At 40.9% G+C, this 19310-nt stretch overlaps 1 long non-coding RNA gene across 1 annotated transcript; it reads right to left on the bottom strand.

The window, feature by feature from the left end:
* Nucleotides 1-2861: 2861 nt before the first annotated feature.
* On the bottom strand, nt 2862-18849 carry LOC113981486. The gene is made up of 4 exons (XR_003538433.1): nt 18753-18849; nt 5352-5360; nt 3025-3030; nt 2862-2890 (listed from the first exon to the last, which is right to left on the bottom strand). It is a non-coding gene; the product is annotated as an uncharacterized LOC113981486 (long non-coding RNA).
* Nucleotides 18850-19310: the final 461 nt, after the last annotated feature.

Here is a 19310-nt window from a genome sequence, read left to right as displayed (position 1 = left end):
TGATTCATGCTATGCTACAGAGTTACTTTCACATCTCGAAGCCTCCTTCCTTCGAGATTTCACTAACCCTCATTTACCTGAAAAAATACACACAATTCCTTGTTAATCACACAAAATCTAACTCTTACATAAGACACATCCATTCACACACATTCCAAATAGAGTAATACAACAACACACACTAAAAAAAGGCAAAAGATGTTACCAAATACTAATTTGTTTTGCAATTTCAAAAATTCCAAAAACCATAAACACAAACAATGATCCTGTATGTTATTCAACAAAAGCTAAAATACATCTCACAAATCAGAAGATATTCCGTTCCACAGGCATACCGCACTCACCCACAGGACAAGCAATTGTAGAAAAAGCACACCACACACACAAAAAAATGCTTCAAAGGCAAAAAAGAGGAGAGTCGGTATATAACCCCCAGGAACACTTATAGCAAATATCATATGTTCTAAATTTCTTAAACTGTGATGATACAGACCATAGCAGGTATGAATACCAACATTAAACTCAAATACTTTCATCTTCCAAAGCACCAGTTATGAATAAAAATCTAATATCTAGGCAATGATCAGGACCAGTAGATCTCATAACTTGGGGGAGGGTATATGCCTGTGTATCCAAGGGTACCAAATTACAATGGATCCCTTCTAGATGTGTCAGGCCTTATATTAGCCCTCCCCCACAACAGAAACAATCACCAGAAAAAATGAGTGAAGAAACTGCATTTGAAGAAACATAACCAACAATAGTAAAAGGAACACACCACACATTGAGAAACATGCTATAAAAACACAAAAAAGGGGGGGGGAAGAGATATGGGTCTGGTCCCTATATGTGTAAATCTACATTAATACTTCTTCAAAACAGGAACAATCACAAAGAAGCAATAAATAATACAACAGAACCAAAAGAAACACACAAACAGTAACCAATACAAAACCAAAACTCCATGATTCAAACACAATAAAGGGTTTAAGAATGCATGTGTGAGGAGAGAATGAAACGGTGGCCACCAGAATATGAATGAGAAAGTTGAGTGGAGATGTGTATGTGTGTGTGAATGCAAATACACTTTATGGCAAGACATCTTAAACACTCATTCAGCAACACTACCTCAAACAACACTACTTCAAACACAACATCTACAACCCAACACATTTCCCTTTCAAATAAAGATGATGCCTTTACCCAATCTCACAAAATCACCCTCAGATAAAAGGTTTTACACATCTACAAACCCTGGTCATTTAAGGTTGCTTGAATATTGCATGAACCAATAAAGTTATAAACAGTTCAATAAAGGCCTTATGATGATAGACCCTGGATTTTATAAATGGTTAAGATTGGTTCTAATAAGAATGTTTAAAAAATGTATTGTTTTACAACTTGTTAATTATATAGAAAGAGGGGAGATGTGGCAGGAAGAATGTAGTAAGAAATTATGGGAGTTGTAGTCTTCCGGGTTCTCACACATGCTCAATCAATACTTGATTGTCATTGGTTGGAAGATCATGTGACTCATTTGAACACTGTACTTAAGTTGCTGCCTTGTTTATTAAAAGTGAATTCTGCCCTGGCGCTTGATTGTGTCGCTGGCGGGGTTCGTGCCTTATTCACCACCTCAAGCAATAACAAAAACAACAACTCCATTTCCAGCACAAATCCAAAACACAGCCCCACAGCAGCCACTGGGAAGAAAGTTAGCTCTACGTCAGCCAAAACCAGCACTTTTTTCTTTTCTGAGATATTATATGTGTTATATATATACCCAAGCCAAACCCAGCACAATAATATATTTAGACATAATATAAATTTAGAAAATATATATATAATATTCCCAAATAAAATGCTTCAGTGCAAAGTGGGACATGTCAAAACACTTACATATTGAAAAGTCAGTGAAGAAAATGCATCATACTTTGAATTTGATTAGAATGTTTCATTTCTATGGTGTTACTAATATTTAATAAAACATTAAAGTCTGTAATTTAAAAATACACCATGGTCCCAAATATGAGACTATTTTGTTTTTCTTCTTCAAAATTTGGCCTCACTTAGCATTCTGAAATCATCAGAATCATCTTGATCCTTTTAGGTCCCTTCCAACTCAGGATATTCTATGTTTCTATGGTTTTATTCTACTGTTTTTGATGGATATTCATTTGATTATCATTATTGCACATGGCTGAAAAAAAAATCTAAGACATCTGGTAAGCCAGAGGAATCTTTCATTGATTGAGTTCAGACACAGGCCAAACCAACTACCACTAAATGGTTTAAGGGATAAACTTTGGTTCAGTATTAGGAAACTGAGAGAATTTTTCAGCCTGGTAAGTAATCTGTTTTTTTCAGCCTGGACTCTCAGTCTACTACTCACTGTGAACTTACAGAGCTACTAAAAGGCTAGTAGACCACTGATAAAAATTATTCAAGACACAGCATGATACCCAGTTAGCTTAAGGCTGTGCATACATATTTGTTATGGGTTTAGACTTCTTGGTGAATTTTCCCATTACCATGGTGAAAATGCTGGCAAACTAAGAAAGGGAAAAAGGTAATTCACTAAGTTTTTCTGCCTGCTAGAGCAAAACTCCCCAAGGTGGATAGCCGGCAATTAAGCCACACAAAGAAGTAGCTAATAGCCCTTGCATACCAACTGAATCACTCGGGGGACTTCCTTCCTTTAGCCGTGGCTGAGGTACCAGCCCCGAGAGGGGTGGAGGGAGCAGTGCTGTGAGTTCGAACTTAAATGGAGGTAGCCTTTTTCCCTGGCTTGGCTGCCGGTCCAGAGGGGAGACCCCCCCCTTTAAAGCGGAAATCGTGCGACAGCCTGAAACAATATAAAAGACCCTCTGAACGAGATTTACTCACTCCCCTTGCTCAGAGAACGGTGTGGAGAGGTTCCCGCGTTCGTCTCTGCCAGTTTCACACGTCTCCCGACCCATCAGCTCTGCCACTCAGCTGCCGCCTTGCTTGGGCTCGCAGCAGTCCCAGGAGTGTCTCAGCCACCCCCCCCTGCCCCCCACAGACTCAGACCTCGGCAACTGCCCGCACTGAGACCGGCTGCCACTTGCGTGAGTTCGCAGGAATCTCCTGAGAGGGAGAACACTACCATCCCCCTCGTGCTGGCAGTAGCCAGCACTGCCCGGGGAAGCCCCGAGATCGTCCCAGACCGCCTCCGCTGCCACCCGCGTGCCAGCTCCCTCAGCCGCGGCAGTCGTCTGAGCCGGAGCTGCCCGGAGCGCCCAAAATTGTTTGCCTCCCTGCATGTCAGCCACCACCGGCGACCACTGCTGGCTGCGAGTCACTGCAGTCTTTCCTTCCAAAGCGTCCCAGCGCCTCCTGCTGGCTGTGGTTATAACTGCACCGAAGGGGAAGTAGTATTTTCTGGGTGAAAGTTTCTGTTATTGTGTTGTTGTTTGTTCTGTTTTGTTCTATATATTTTGAGTAAGGAACTGTTATTCCTTTTTCTACATTTTGCCTGAAAGCCTCTTAATTTCGAATCTATAATAATTTGGAGGAAGGAGTCTTCTTTCTATTCCAGGAAGGTTCCTGCCTTCCTTGGCAGACACTGTCTTTAAACCAAGACAATATTGCTTTAATAAGAAGATGCTCATGCCAGGGTAGACCAAAGCAGCTGGAAGTTCAAGAGATGTGATCAGAATTTGCCTAGAGAATAACAGACTGGTTTTGTGATGTGCAGGCCCTGAGAGAAAATGACAAGATGCCTACATCAGCAACATTGCTATCAGCACTTTTGCTTGTACTGATCAAAATCTTCGATAGGTACCTATTCTACAGATGTCTACATAACCTCCTTGCTAGCAAAGTACGTGATATTGCTTATGGTATGAGGTACTTATCAATGTAGTTAATAAGCTGCAGGAGGAGATAGCTCTGTCAAAAAAGTAAGAGCAAAAGAACTTCAAAGAGATTGCGTAAACACCTAATGCTCAGGAAGCCAGGTGGCTTTTCAAGGGTGATCAGCAAACTGTTTTACAGTCTCTTTCCAGTTCCATTTGCTGAGCTAAAAAAATATCATGTGTCTCTGGGAGCTGGAAAGGAGGGAACAGACTCTAGCAAGCAGGATGATGAAACAGCATGCTAGGCAAAGTGGTTGTCACTTGTCGTGGTTTAACCCCAGCCAGCAATCAAGCACCATGCAGCTGCTCACTCACTGCCCCACCAGCAGGATCTGGGACAGAACCAGAAGGGTAAAAGTCAGAAAACTCATGGGTTGAGATAATGACAGTTTATTAGAGAAAGAAAAAGCCACATAAACAAGCAAAGCAAAACAAGAAATTCATTCACCCCTTCCCATGGGCAGGCAGGTGTCCAGACATCTCCAGGAGAGCAGGGCCTCATCCCACATAATGGTGACTTGGGAAGACAAACACCATCACTCCAAACATCCCCCCCTTCTTCCTTCTTCTCCCCAGCTTTATATACTGAGCATGATGTCATATAGTATGGAATATCCCTTGGCTCAGTTGGGGTCACTTGTCCCAGCTGTGTCTCCTCCCAACCTCCCATGCACCCCCAACTTCCTCCCCAGCATGGCAGTATGAGGAGCAGAAAAGGGCTCTGTGTAAGCCCTGCTGAGCAATAACAAAAGCATCTCTATATTATCAACTCCATTTCCAGCACAAATCCAGAACACGACCCCATACTAGGCACTGTGAAGAAAGTTAACTTTAACTCAGCCAAAACCAACACATCACCACATAGAAGAAGGTAGCTGTGGTCAGTCTCCTGGAAGTATCAGAGGCTTGGCTTATAGAAAGTACCCTACCTGCAGGATAAGAAGTTAGCTTCTTGCTTGTTAAGCACTTGCAGGCAGAGCCTTACTTTCAAACTTTTTCAACATTAAATCAATAACCAAGTAGTAACAAATCCTGCTCTGTCCTTTCTGATCCTGGAGAGTTCTCACAATTGCTTCTGAAGCGTGGGTGTTTGCTCCCTGCAGTCTCCTACCTCTGTATTGCAACTACCTGCCAAGTTGCATGATTACACAAGTAAGCTCAGTTCTTCACCAGACAGCAACCCTATGCATTCTTTAGGAAGACTCCAATTTATCCTATGACTCAGCAACTATAAACATAACTTTAAAAATAAATAAGAAATACCATTCATCTCCAAGAGGAGAAAGGGAAAAAAACAAGATGGGCTTTACATTAACTGCCTACTATCCATGAAAAGGATTACAAGTCATGGGTAGAGGGATGAAGGTGTTATGCGCATATATAATGCTTTTATCAATACCTAAACTTATATGGTCCTAAGTTCTTAAATAGCTTTCACTCAAACTTAAAGCCAACTACAGTCAAATTACTGACTTTTTTAGTCTTTCAAGACTTGAGGTCTTTCTGAAAGGGTTATTCCTATCAAGGCATTAGTCACAGGCATAATGTAGTAGCCCACTACATCTTACTCACCGCTTAGAATAATGCTCTGTTAGCTGATATTCTGTTGGAGAGACCCTGCCAGGATTATCTGCTCTGTTTCACTCATGTCATTATACCATTTAAAAAAATTTCATTGTATTTGCTTGGAAATGTGTTTGGCTTTGTGTTTATATAATCTACATATCTTTTAATTTCACTAAAGAGAACAACTTGGCTTTTTACAAGACTGGATTATAACACAAATAGCAGTATTATTTCAAACTATGTCAAAGAAAACTCTGCTTAGTCCGTTGGGGTTTGTTACACAGAGAAGTGAGATATACATATGATAGTTAGTGGAAATCTTTTTTGATACAGTTTTTACCAGCATAGGGAGAATTCTGTGAATACAATCTGTTATAGGTTATAAATCTGAGAGCTGAATTTTCCTATCCCTGCTCCATTCTAAGAAAACCGGAGTGAGTGGGGGAAGAAAGCCAATTAGCTTCACAAAGGATCTGGCCGAATTCCTGGTTAATGGCCCATCAGAGACTAGGGGGTTGCTGGTCGCCCTCACACAGGACAGTTTATAGTTTGCTGGGTTCTCTCCCAAGGACAGAGACAGGGTCTGCGTGCGGAGCATTTGGAGAGAAGACCTGGAAGCCTGCTTGTCTGACTGCCCATCCCGGTCAGCCTGGACTGCTGACTTCAGCTTGGCCTGGGAGCTGTCTCTTGTCCTCAGCCCGGATCTGCTGTGTTTCATCGGAGAGTCTCTGTGCTCGCTGGGAGAAAAGGAGGAGCTTTTGGGGTACCATCAACTGAGAACCACAGTGAGTCTTGTTGGGGGTGAACTGCCTTCCTTACCCCTTCCTTCCATTGGGGGTAGGGTCCCCCATCTTCTTTTTGGCTCCTCCCGCGACCTGAGACCAACCCCCCAGACCCCTCTTCCCGCGTGGTGACTACCAGAGCCCAACAGCGCCCCCTGCTGACCACCACAGAGTACTGCAAACCCTGCACCTTCAGCGATCCATCAGCGCCCCCTGCAGGCAACGATTAGGACTGCGCTAAAGGACAGAGAAGTATTCACTCAGATTTTTTTTTTTTTCTAGGACTACTGTCTAGTTTTTTTTGTGTTCTGTTACTGTTTTTGCTAAAATACATATATCTTTTAATAAAGGGTTGTTATTTCTTCTATTGTTTTTCCACATTTCCTCGATTAAAGCCCCTAATTTTGAATTTACAATTGCTGAGAGAGAGGAGTTTGGTCTATCTCATAACTCATCCTCTTTAGCAAGCATTCCAGTCTCTTCAGACTGTGACGCAATCTTTGCTTTTATATTATGCTATTCTCAAAAATTATTATATACATTTTTACCAAGATAAAAAGATGTCAGAAAAATACAATTAATGTAAAGAATGCTAAGTCACAGTTAAAGAAAGGCATACAGGTTTATTTTTAAATAGAAGTACAAATAATATTTACTTGCATAGCAAAAAAATACAATTCTTGAAAACATATAAGGCATAAAACCATCCTAATCAAAATTAGAAGAGTAATATTATAGTTCATGCAACACATCTATGGCAACAGTCATAGGGGCTATTGGGCAATTCTTGATAAGAGTCTTCTCTGGCAAATTTTTAAATTGCCAAGAAAGGGTTTGTAACTATTTTAAGACAACTATCTGACATTAGGAATTGCTAGATTTATGGATTAATAAAATAAAAAATTATTGCATTTTTCTTTTGCTTGAATAGCCTATTGAAGTATATATGAAAAACACTAAGTCCATTTTATCAAACTAGCCACACCTCAAATCCAATACAAATCATAAGCAACAGAGAAAACTGAGTAATTTCTCAAGCCACATAACTCCTAGGAAATATTTGTTTTGATCCTAGATGATAAATGAAAAGTGACCATTAGAGCAATATCAAGCCTCTTTGTGCGAGGCAGTATGAATGAAGTATTTTCACTGACAAGTACCGGAAATAAACAATAATTTCAAACAAGCTGAAGAGTAAGGTTACCAGAATTCAGAAGAAACAATACTACAGTGGGTTTTTTTCCCAAATGGGTTAAAAGGTGAGAATAATTCTTCTACTGCACACACATGGAGCAACTCCCATTTCAAACCAAGCACTTCAGACCTGGTCAACTGTCCTGCAAGTCTGCCACCCATCATATTATAGATATTCAGCTAACCATGTAAGGATTCTCCTAACTGGAGCACTATATTACAAGTAGTCTGAATTGATTTGGTATGGGGCTGACAATAGGACTTACAGTGTTTGCAGCCTAATGTTACAAAAGTATAGGGAGAAACATGACATTTAGTATTTACAGACTTAGAGAAAACTATCTCAGTCTTTCTATTATTCATTTAATCTATTTCCTTGGGGACCAAGACATTTTTCAATAGCCTCAAAGCACAATACATGAGTAAACCAGAAGTCTTATGGATGTAATACATTTTTTATTTTATTAGTAGCTTGGTTATCACTTTAGTTTTGTCCAAGTCAACACCTTTTCATCCAAGTACTGGTTTCTGTATGTATTATAAAATCCTTACAGTGGTATTAGTTCTTATAAGTATTTTCACAGAGTAGATGAAGTAAAACGGAGAAGTAAGAGGTATAAGAAACATTAAATGCTAGTGACAGTGCAAAGAAAAAGTGCTTTCACAAAGTATTCTCCTCAGGTCTTTTCTGTGGCCTCTTGCAATGTAGAGGCTGAAAGAGGACTAGACTCACCACTAAAGCAATTCAACAGACAAAAACTGACTTTCGGAGGTCTTAAACTTGAGCCTTAATTTGCTAACATCTACTCATAAAGGCAAAAAAAGCTTCAGTGGAATTGCACAACATTCAGCCCATGCAAATGTGAGGCAAACATTACTTAGATTGAGAAGTGACAGAATATGGCCTCAGATCAAGTTTGTAGGACACCTCCAGTAAACAGCAGTGGTCTCTGATCCCACTTCAAAATAAAGCGTGACAGGAAACAGCTGAGAAGGAAGCTTAAAAAGCCATTACATTATCTAATTTGACTGTGTAAAAATGGGGCAAATTTCAATTCACATAATTCTGCTATTTTTGTTGTTACAAATGCTTTCTGCTACTACAGCAATCAATAAAAGAATGAGGAAGACCAACAAGGTGAACACAGGGAAAAAATATGGGATGGAAAAAAATGGCTTCAAACAGGTACTGAACTAGATCTGGGTTTTCCAATTTTAAAATATGATTTAGATAGACTGTGAAACTATGTACAGCTGTTGAAAGACAATGCCATGTGTATAAAAACATGCATAAGTTAATCTTGGTATATCAACAAGTGTGAAGTTCAGACCTCACTTTCAATGCAGTTTCCAGTTGCACATAACATTTAGATTATAGAAGCACTATTTCGTTTCCTCCATAAAGTTTATGTGTATTGAGATTTTTCAGGCACAGTTGTAGGGAAAAGCCTACAGAAGGTGTTTTTTGGGGGGGGAGCAGTTGTCTATACGGAATTAAAATAATTTCACTGAAAATTGCTAAAAAGTGTATGTTTTGAATCAGGGACAAAGTTTATTAGGCTAAAACACTAGGTAACATTTTTGAAGGTGTATAAATGAAGCAGGAAATGTCAAGATGATGAAAAACATCAAGGTGAACATTAAGTTGAAGAAGAGCTGAATGATTTAAAAATTCAAAACTCCTAACTTAGGCTACAAGGATCTTCATTAGTGAGAGTCTCTAGAAAACAGAGGTTAATACTTTTAGTCAAGAGTAAAGCATGAGTAGTGCATAGGTACGATCTCAGAAAACACAATAAACGTATATTGATGAGTCAACCACTCCACATAAGCTTTAGATTAGGCAGAGTCTGAACCTATTATTTTTACAGCAGTGCTAAATCATTCATCTCTTCCTATAATCTAGCTTTCAGATTTTAACTGTATTGAATCATATAACTAGAGACTATGTCATAAGCCAAATTTGCCAAATGACCAGAGGTTGATTAATTCTGGAGCTGCTTAAAACCAAAGCCCCAAGTGTCTTACAATTTTTTGCATTTACAGAGCTATGTTATATGACTTATAAAACTAAGAATCAACACACATTCACGCTATCTTTTTCAGAAGAGAATCTTCTCTCTGACTGCAAAGGGCAGTCAAATTGGTTACATACCTATGGGACACAGGTGCTCTGTTTGAACAAGAAATGAAGTGTCAAGTTTTTTAAATGATCAAATGTGAGATGCCATTCCCTTACCAGACACTTCCTAGTCAATTAAGATAAATGCTTGCAATAATCCAGAGTGAATTCGCAAGACATTCCTCTCCAGCTTGGCTGCCCATTCTCACTCTCCTGTTCCTTAAGCCTACTTGTTGGGTGCTGCTTTGTCTTTGGCAACTTTACAGGACAGGAACTCTTATTCTGTCAGGAGTACCCAACAAAGAGGGTCTCAGCATGATTCAGGACTCCTGGCCTTGTTAGGACACAAGTTACCAATACCTAAAGCACTTGTAATAAAAGATCAAAGATCAGAATAATAGTATAACAGTGTTATAATGGTGATGCCTAAAAGAAAATTCAGAGAGAAAAAACTCCGAGGTAAATTAGTTTTGAAGGTGAGATAAGGAAAGGGTTTAATTTGTGCCTAGGCATAAAGTTACAAGACACGCGCCCCTCTCTGTTACAGATGTTACAATTTATAATACTGCTTGTCCAATCCCAGGTTTTGTCCACCCACTGGCTTTTGCCTTGGACCACCTTCTATCCGCCCCTTGGGAATTGGGGCTGGGGTCTTTTGAGACCACCTCTTCATCAATCTTCATCTTCTTCAGAACACAAAGGGTACATGGTCACCCAGTTTCTGACCGTGTTCTGCGGTTTAGGCTAAGATACAAGCATTCTCCAAACAGAACAGGCCTATCTTAGAGTGAGACTAAACATGTTCTAATGGAATCCAGGGGTAGAATTGATATGGGGAGCATAGAATGGGGTTAGAGGGTTGGTAATCTATCTAGCTTCTGTGTTAAGGGTAAAGGAATGAAATGCTGCTGCTTCTAAATCTACTTCTGCTATATAACTACTTATAAAACTTATAAAAATTAGAAAAATCAAAAAACTAAAAGGACCTTAAGGCATCCATGGCTTCTGCTTCTATTTATTAAAAAAACTCTCCAAAAAAGATATATCTAGTAAAGCTAAGCTTATTTTTGCTACATCAATCATGCTTTTAGGATTACCCTTCGGTCCTTCTTTTGCAATTCATTGTTCTTTCTTACAGACTGAGAAACTTGACTATGTCTCTCCATGCACTCCATTCTGAGATTTGCACAGGAATCTGTATATTTTATTCTTCTCATCTGATTCATGAAGTGCATGTCATGATTTGCCAATTTCTCCTCTGTTAAAACTGTCAGGAAAACACCTTCCCTAATAATTGTAGAAAGCATCTTATTTTGGGTGGAAGTTGCAGTACTCACCACTACTGATTTACATTAGAAAATTGTCTTCTAGGTAATTAAAAAGATATACTATTAAACTAAAGAAAAACAAAACAGACAAACAAAAATAATCCAACCCCAAGCTAAAACAGCATACTAGCCAGTTCAGAAAAATCTGAATTAAGATCACCAATGAAGTCTGATACAACTTCAAAGTACTATTTCGAAGCATAACTAAACCATTTCAGTGCCTTCACAGGGGCCCAGATGGAGACATATCTGCCTGGAAACAGATAAACTTTACCATTTGGAATGGGGATGGGGGGGGGGAAGAAAAGAAAAAAAAAAGACACAACTATTCTGATTGCAATGTGGTCCCATTTTAAGTTGTACTCATTTGTAAGCATAACATTAGATACCAGTTCTACCACTCCATGTACTTAGATTGCTTCTGTTCCACAGGATTAAAACCACATAGCTCACTTGAGAAGATTAGAAATAGCTGCTGCAAAACATCACACTAGTTTAGCTAAGTTAAACAATAGCACCTTAAATTAAAAAGTTATTCTGCCCACTGTGCACATAGGTGAGCCAGTACAACTACTCCAACAGAAGTAAATACAATATCAATAATCCAAGGTTGCAGATTTTATTTCTTATCCCAGGCTAGCATCGGGTAAGAGCAGGGAATTAGGCCTTTATATTATAATGGAAGCAGACTATATCCTCTAATCACTTCCATAATTTGAACAAAGTTTTTCCCATTGCATTTTATTTTAATATCTTTTAAGATAAAGACATTTTTCTCTCCTGCCTTTGTATATTAAAGATATTGAGCAAAGCTCAAGTGCTTTTAAAGCAATATAGGAAGTTTCAGATACAAATTGAGATAATGAAAGAATTACAAATTTATGGTAATTTGTCTAAAGCAATGTTTTGTGCAGTGGCATATTTCAAAAATACTTATCACAAGAATTTTCCCCAGTAGTTTTTTTCTTTTTAGAGACCTTTCATGTATCTGTATCCATGCTTAATTAGATGCTACTATTTTTTGGTCTGTGGTTGGCCCAGCCACCTGTCAGAGTTTATTCTTTTCCTGCCAAATTAGGAGAAAACAAGCACTAATAAATGAGAACTTTCGACCGTGAAGGGAGCATCTTGTATAAACTATATTTAATTGGTATCTCACTATTGGCTGATAGCCTTTCAAGGGCATTTGTAGGAGAAAGTGAAGAAGAGGAGGATGAAGTAAGCCCCCAGACTATTTTAGGAAAGACCCCCTGAGGTGCAGCACGCAGGTGCAGGGACATTCCAGAGTACCCACGCATGCGCAGAAGAGATGCCACTTGCATAACGGAGGGAGGGACTGAAGGCCTCTAGCTGGGCGGTGCTGGCCACACCTGCCCAGGTAGACATCACCAATTAATTGTATAAAAAGCAGATAGCTCGTGCTGGGAGGGGGAATGCAAGCTTCGCATCAAAGGACAACGTTGCCTTTTGCTAGGACGCCCGCCATCTTGTGAGCCTGCCGACACTCCAAGAATGCAACTTCTGCTATGGGTAAATCTGGGGTCAGTAAGAAAACTTCGTAAGCAACATCTGGGTGAGAGGGGGAGTTGTACTGAGGGCTTATTTTCCTCCTCCTTCCTCTCTCTCGGGTTTTCATTTTGTTGGCCACCTCTTGGTAATAAATAGTTTATGTTGAGCTTTCAATGGTGTATGGTTTCAGTTTCAGCATCCTTCCCCGCTACATAATTTTGGTGACGAGGATAAGATGCTGAACACGGAACGCACCGTTGCCAAGGAAAAAGTGGACTCTGCGAGTAGGGTGCATAGCTTGTAGAGGTGTGCCACTTATTGTGGAAAAATGCAGGATCCGCAGGTGGGGTGCATAGCCTGTGGAGTGTGCTGCTGTTTTTGTAGAGAAAAGCGGGACCTATATAGCTTGTAGGGCTGCGCTGCTTATTGCTGGGGGGGCAGGCTACAGAGGGTAGCCGCCTCCTTGTGGTTTTGTTGACTCTCGTGTTAACTGTGTTGTCTGTCCATTGTGTCATTGTGTGTTGCTGTTGGGATGGCCAAAAAACATGACACAGTCTTCTTCCAAAAATAGGACCTTTATTTCATGCAAACATTGTTAATTTATAGTCTTTTCTAGCCAGCGTGTTTCATTACCATTGGTGTTTTTACTGCATAAACATGTCAAGATTGGCTGCTCTATAGCTTCTGCAAACTCAGGATGACTCAGCAGACAGTCCAGGCTACCTTTTCTTTGTTTATCTTCTTCTCACACAGATATCTGTTCAAGGTTAATCTCACTCAAAGAGCTTTCTGAACCAGCTGGGGCCCCCACAATTCCCCCTCTTTTTGTTTTTAAACTGAAAAACAAAGGCTTGGGAGAAATTCTGACTAATCACTCGTTGAACACAGGACATCAATCAGGGAACACATAATAAAATGCATAAAACTCTGAATAATATTACAATGACTATCCTTCCAAATCCAGCACTAACATTAAAAACATTTAACCAATCAAAAAGGACTATCAAACATTTGTTAGATATCTAAATTAAATAATCATGGATTAATATAAAACATGTTTACTTAAACAAACTACTTAATTTATTCCCATTATTCTCTATCAGAAATTAGTCTTATTTAAGTTATCCTTTTAACACTTTATTAAAACTGATTTATAAGTAAATGGTTTTGAACTAAACTTAATAACTTGATGACTTTAGGGTTTGTGCTCTTTAACTTTTGCCTAAGGGTGTTTCTAAAATAGGGTTTGTTCTTGAGAGCTTTTATCCAATCTAAAAACACTTTTGCAAATGGAACTTCATTTGATTTAGGGTTATGTGTTTTCTGTTATTTATTTAAGGGTGTTTGAGTATTTGTAAGCAAAACCAAAACATACACACATACAAACTCTCACAGTGGCCACTGTCAAACATACTTTCACACAGACAAACTTCTGAGTTTCATATCACTGTGTTTTACGAATTAAGAAATTATCATTCTTGTGTTTTGCCCTCAGATGAGTAAGATTTGATTATGCATTTCTTGTTTTCATGAAAGTATAACTTGGAAAACACAAACATATTTCTGCTTCATGTTCAACGGAAAACCCAAATACATACAAACATTCTTATAATCATCATGGCCAGGCTTTCCGAATGAAGATTAGGGAAGGGCTCTACCCACATTTGTTACAAGTGCGCTGGTGGCTAAAAAGGCCAATATGAGATAGATGCATCCGATTGCAAAAGGCACAGCAGGAAGACTCCTTAGGTGGTATATTCTGCAAGACATGATTCTTTCTGCATTGTCTTTTCTCCTCAAGAGTGATCCTGCATGCTTTCTCAAAAGCATCAGCAGCGTTAAAGATAGTGTGTCTCCAGACCTCCCAATTGGAGGCCAGAGTAGACCAGTGGATCAATATGACCAAGGCTGAGATGTTGTTTCAGGGAGACCTTGTATCTTCTCTTCGGGGCTCCTCTCTTGCAGCAGCCGGTGGCAAGTTCACCATAAAGCATGATCTTAGGGAGGTGGTAGTCCTTCATCCTTGAGACGTGTCCTGTCCAACGCAGCTGTGTTCTCAGCAACATGACCTCAATACTTGTGATTGCTGCCTGTTCTAGAACAGACGTATTGGTCACATAATCTGACCAGTGGATGTTCAGGATTGTACGGAGACAGTGTTGATGGAAGCGTTCTAGGAGACGCAGGTGGTGGCAGTAGATGACCCATGATTTGGATCCATATAGAAGAGGAGACAGCACAATGGCTCTGTAAACACTGATCTTGGTACTTTTCTTCAAGTGTTTATTTCACCAAACTCTTTTATGGAGTTTTCCGAAAGCACTATATGCCTTTGCTAACCTGTTGTCTATCTCTCCATCAATCTTACCATCCAAGGAGATGGTAATTAAACTGCTGGACTGATTTGAGCTCTGATTTGCCAATGGTCATATGGGGATGATGGAAGACTTCCTGAGGTGCAGGTTGATAGAGAACTTCTGTCTTCTTTAAGCTGACTTCCAGCCCAAAGAGTTCAGCAGCATCTGCAAAGCAGGATGTTAAACGCTGCAGAGCTGCTTCTGTGTGGGCGACAAGGGCAACGTCACCAGCATAAAGCAGCTCCCAGACAAGATGATTTAAGGTCTTAGTGTGGGCCTTCAGTCGCCTAAGGTTGAATAGGTTTCCATCAGTACGATATGGAATGTAGATACCATCCTGATCATTGAGATCTGCCGTGGCCCTTTGGAGCATCATGCTGAAAAAGACTGTGAATAGGGTTGGTGCAAGAACGCAGCCTTGTTTCACACCATTGGTTATCAGAAAGGGCTCAGAAAGTGCATTGCCATATCTGACTTGGCCGTGCTGATCCTCATGGAGTGAGATGATCATTTGAAGGAACTTGAGGGGGCATCCTAAACGTTCTAAAATCTGCCACAGACCTTTTCTGCTCACAGTATCGAAAGCCTTGGTGAGGTCGACAAAGGTTACATAGAGACCTTTGTTCTGTTCCCTACACTTCTCTTGCAGTTGTCTGAGAACAAATACCATGTCTGTGGTACTCCTGTTGGCTCTGAAACCACGTTGACTTTCAGGTAGAATTCCTTCTGCTATGGCGGGTATTAGTCTGTTCAAGAGTATTCTTGCCAGGATTTTGCCAGCAATGGAGAGCAGAGTAATACCACGGTAATTTGAACAGTCTGATTTAATTCCTTTCTTCTTATACACGATGATGATGACTGCATCACGAAGTTCTGATGGTAGTTCGCCTAGTTCCCAACACATGAAATTTAGCATGGAGTGCTTGACCCCCATGTTTCCAGACTTCAGGTGGAATTCCATCAACCCCAGCTGCCTTGCCAATTTTCACCTGCTGTATGACCTTGAGAGTTTCTCCCAAAGTGGGAGCAATATCCATCCAATTCATACTTCACCGGTTGCTATGTGATGTACTGAATTGCTGAGTCTTGGACTAAACGGCTAGTACTGAAAAGGGTATGAAAGTGTTCAGACCAACAATTCAGAATGGAGGTTTTGTCTGTCAGAAGTGTTTGACCATCTGCACTGAGTAGAGGGCTTTGTACCTGGTATGTAGGCCCGTATGCTGTTTTCAGGGCCTCATAGAATCCTCTGTGATCACCCGTGTCTGCGCATAATTGAGTTTTCTCAGCTAGATTGATCCACCACTTGTTCTGGATGTCGCGGAGTTTCTGTTGGAGTTTGCTGCATGCAAGACAAAAGGCTGCCTTTCTTACATGACAGGATGGCAGTGCAAAGTGTGCTTGGTGAGCAGATCTCTTCTTCCTCAACAATTCCTGGATCTCTTGATTGTTTTCATCAAACCATTCCTTGTTTTTCTTCAAGGAGAACCTTAAGGATTCTACAGAGGACTGCAGGATGCTGTTTTTAATATGGTGCCAAAGTGTTTCAGGAGAGGCATCCATAGAACCAATGGAATGCTTTTCGAGCCTAGTTTGAAGATTTGCCTGGAATCTGTCTCACGGTGGCTCATTGGAGATTGTTAACTTGGTGTCTCCTCCTTGGGATGCTGTCCCTTTTAGGCTTGAACTTAAGATTGAAGTTAAGTTTACAGCGCACAAGGTGATGGTCTGTTTGGCATTCTGCACTAGGCATCACGCAAGTATGGTGGACATCGTGAACATCTCTCCGTCACACCAAGACATAATCCATGAGGTGCCAATGCTTAGACATGGGATGCATCCAGGTTGTCTTCAAGCTATTTTTCTGCTGAAAGGTAGTATTAGTGATGGTGAGCTGTTGATCCGCACAGAATTCTAGCAGAAGTTGACCATTATCGTTGCAGTTTCCAACACCATGCTTGCCTAATACTCCTTTCCAGGCTTCAAAATTCTTTCCTACTCTAGCGTTGAAATCCCCAAGGATAATGCAGGAACCTTTTGTCTAAGGCGGCGCAGGTCAGCATAAAATTTATCTTTTTCAGCAGGGTCAGATTGGAGAGTTGAGGCATATATACTAAAGAGGACAACATGTTGCTTGTTGTGTAGTGGAAGGCATAGGGAGATAATGCAGTCAGAATGACCTGTCAGCAGATTTTCGAGTTTAGGAACAATAGGGTTTTTAATCATGAAGCCAACACCTGAGAGATGCCTTTCAGTTCTGGGTTTACCTGACCAAAAGAGTGTGTAACCGGCACCATGTTCTCTAAGGTTGCCTTCCTCGTGGAGATGAACTTTGCTGAGAGCAGCAATGTCGATGTTGAGACGTGATAGTTCGTGAGCAATTAGGGCAGAGTGATGCTCAGGACATCCACTGTCCACAGAATCAAGCATGGTTCTGATGTTCCAGCATGCTAGAGTCAATTTGGGTACACCTTTGGAGGCAGGTGCATGCCTTTGTCTTTTGATCTTTATGTGACCGCATTAGTAGAAGATGCCCGTTGGCCGTGGTTAACCAACCGGGTGAAGGTGGAGATGAGCTTTGGTTAGGCCACCTTTTCTAGGCCCCTCTCCAAGTGGAGCAAGCAGTGCTGTCCTTGAAAAAAGCTGCTTGGTCATTCAGGATGCTGCCCCAAGAGACTGTCATCTCTGGTCAGTCTCTAACGACCAATGTCCTGAACCGCCTGCATGCAGGGTTGGGTCTGTGACTTCTAGTGCATCTTATCACCTGACGTTTTGACCCTCGCCCGTCGCTACAGGGCTTTACAAATGTGGTTGTCACCCTCAAGCCTGCGCAATGGATTTTTTAGGTAAGACGCAGCATGCGCAGAACTGGACCCATCCTTTAATCCTAAGGTTCATCTGTCAGGGCCTAGCAAGCTTGGACACTGACAGCGAGATCCTTAGGATGTTGGTTTGCTTACAGTGTCCTTCTCTTAGATGGATGGCCTTACAGGGCTAAGAGAGCTCCATCTGCCCGGATTTGGAATTAGAGTTTTCCTTCTCCTAGGATGACTGCCAGAAGGCTAGCGAGTTCATCCTGCCCATGGACCTAATTTTATCTAACCCTTCAGTTTGGACGTGTCTGGCATGGGAGACCCTACCGAAGGCATGTACCATCACCAGCATAGCTCGCAACTGCATAGGGGTACACAGGCTTCTTTCCCACTCATAACAGTTAGGGCAAGGCTTTCACTCCCTACTTTTCTGCCACCCATCTATACTCAAACCCAGCGAAATACCCAGGAACATCCCTTTGTCCTGACCACCCTTTCAGGACTCAATAAATAAATCCAAAACAGACCGAACCTGGGCAGTAGCCACAAGTGAGTCGAAAACAAAACTGTTCTGGCCCCTGCACCCACTCGGGGCTCGGGCATCTCCCATTGCCCTAGCCTGGCCAAAACCCCCCAACCCCCCAGAAGAACCCTCTATCCACCCTGGCCTTATCCTCCCCCCATCATGTTACCACAGATCTTCACTCGCACTGCTCACCTGAGACACTCCATACAGGGCTGCCCCACCCACCCTCCCGCTGGTCTGAGGACCCCCTCAGGCCACCTGACACCCCTCCCCCAAAACTTGGACTGGCAAACCTCTATGCGCTCCATAGTTCTTCCTCTCATTTCCCACAAGGGTGCAGTTCGCACTGGCGGCCGACGCGGCTGGTGCGTAGTGGTCCCGCGGTGCGGCCCCGGTGGCCAGCACGGCCACAGTGAAACATTCTTATAGTTTAAAGATAATTATATACTCCTTCTATTTTTAAAGCAAAACACACACTTCTCTATGCTAATGGGCTTTTGGACTTCAAAGAGAACTTGTCAGTAGTCACTGAAAAAACTTCAAAAACTCTACTTGTCCACTATGTTTATGCATGTATTTTAAAATAATTTTTGCTATTTAAGTAAACAACTTCAAAAACAGTTAGTAAGGCCATCTCCTGAACCTGTCTTTCTTCACTCTTTTGGGTTTTTTTTAACAGTTTATTCACAGGAAAATAATCTCTTTCCAAATTTGTAGCATTCAAAATTTCACTTGAAACAACTGTAAGAATGTCTTCAAAATATAGTTGGTACTTTAAAGGTGTATAAAATTTAAGACAAATGGCAAGTAAAATAAGTACTTACTGATACCAAAAACACATTGAGTTTAGCATGTTCTTAAAAATCAGAGTCTACTTAGAAGTTAAGCTGTTGAAAGTACCCCCCCCCAGGGCACTGTTAAAAAGGAAAGTATGGCATAGGAAACAAGAAGTAGTACATGCTAATTTTTAAACATCAAAGTTGCGATTCTGTATTATCACCACCAATACAGTCACAGGAAATGCAATTCAGTAATATCTTTTAGGGACTCTCAGATTCACATTTAGTGCAATAGTCTATGACCTTCTTTTTTAAATCATATCTCAGTACTCTCCTTAATTATTACAGTGGAGGAAAAAATACTTTTCCAACAGGAAATAAACAAACAAACAAAAAAGCAAACCTGAAAGTCTGAGCCAAACAGAACTTTCAGCTGATACGTGTCATCCTGCCCGT

Source organism: Neopelma chrysocephalum, unplaced genomic scaffold, assembly GCF_003984885.1.
Source record: "Neopelma chrysocephalum unplaced genomic scaffold, ASM398488v2 Primary Assembly neopelma1_96584, whole genome shotgun sequence".
In the NCBI taxonomy this organism is placed as follows: Eukaryota; Metazoa; Chordata; class Aves; order Passeriformes; family Pipridae; genus Neopelma; species Neopelma chrysocephalum.
The sequence above is the reverse complement of the archived record's forward strand: the minus strand, read 5'-3'. Positions and strand labels throughout refer to the sequence as shown.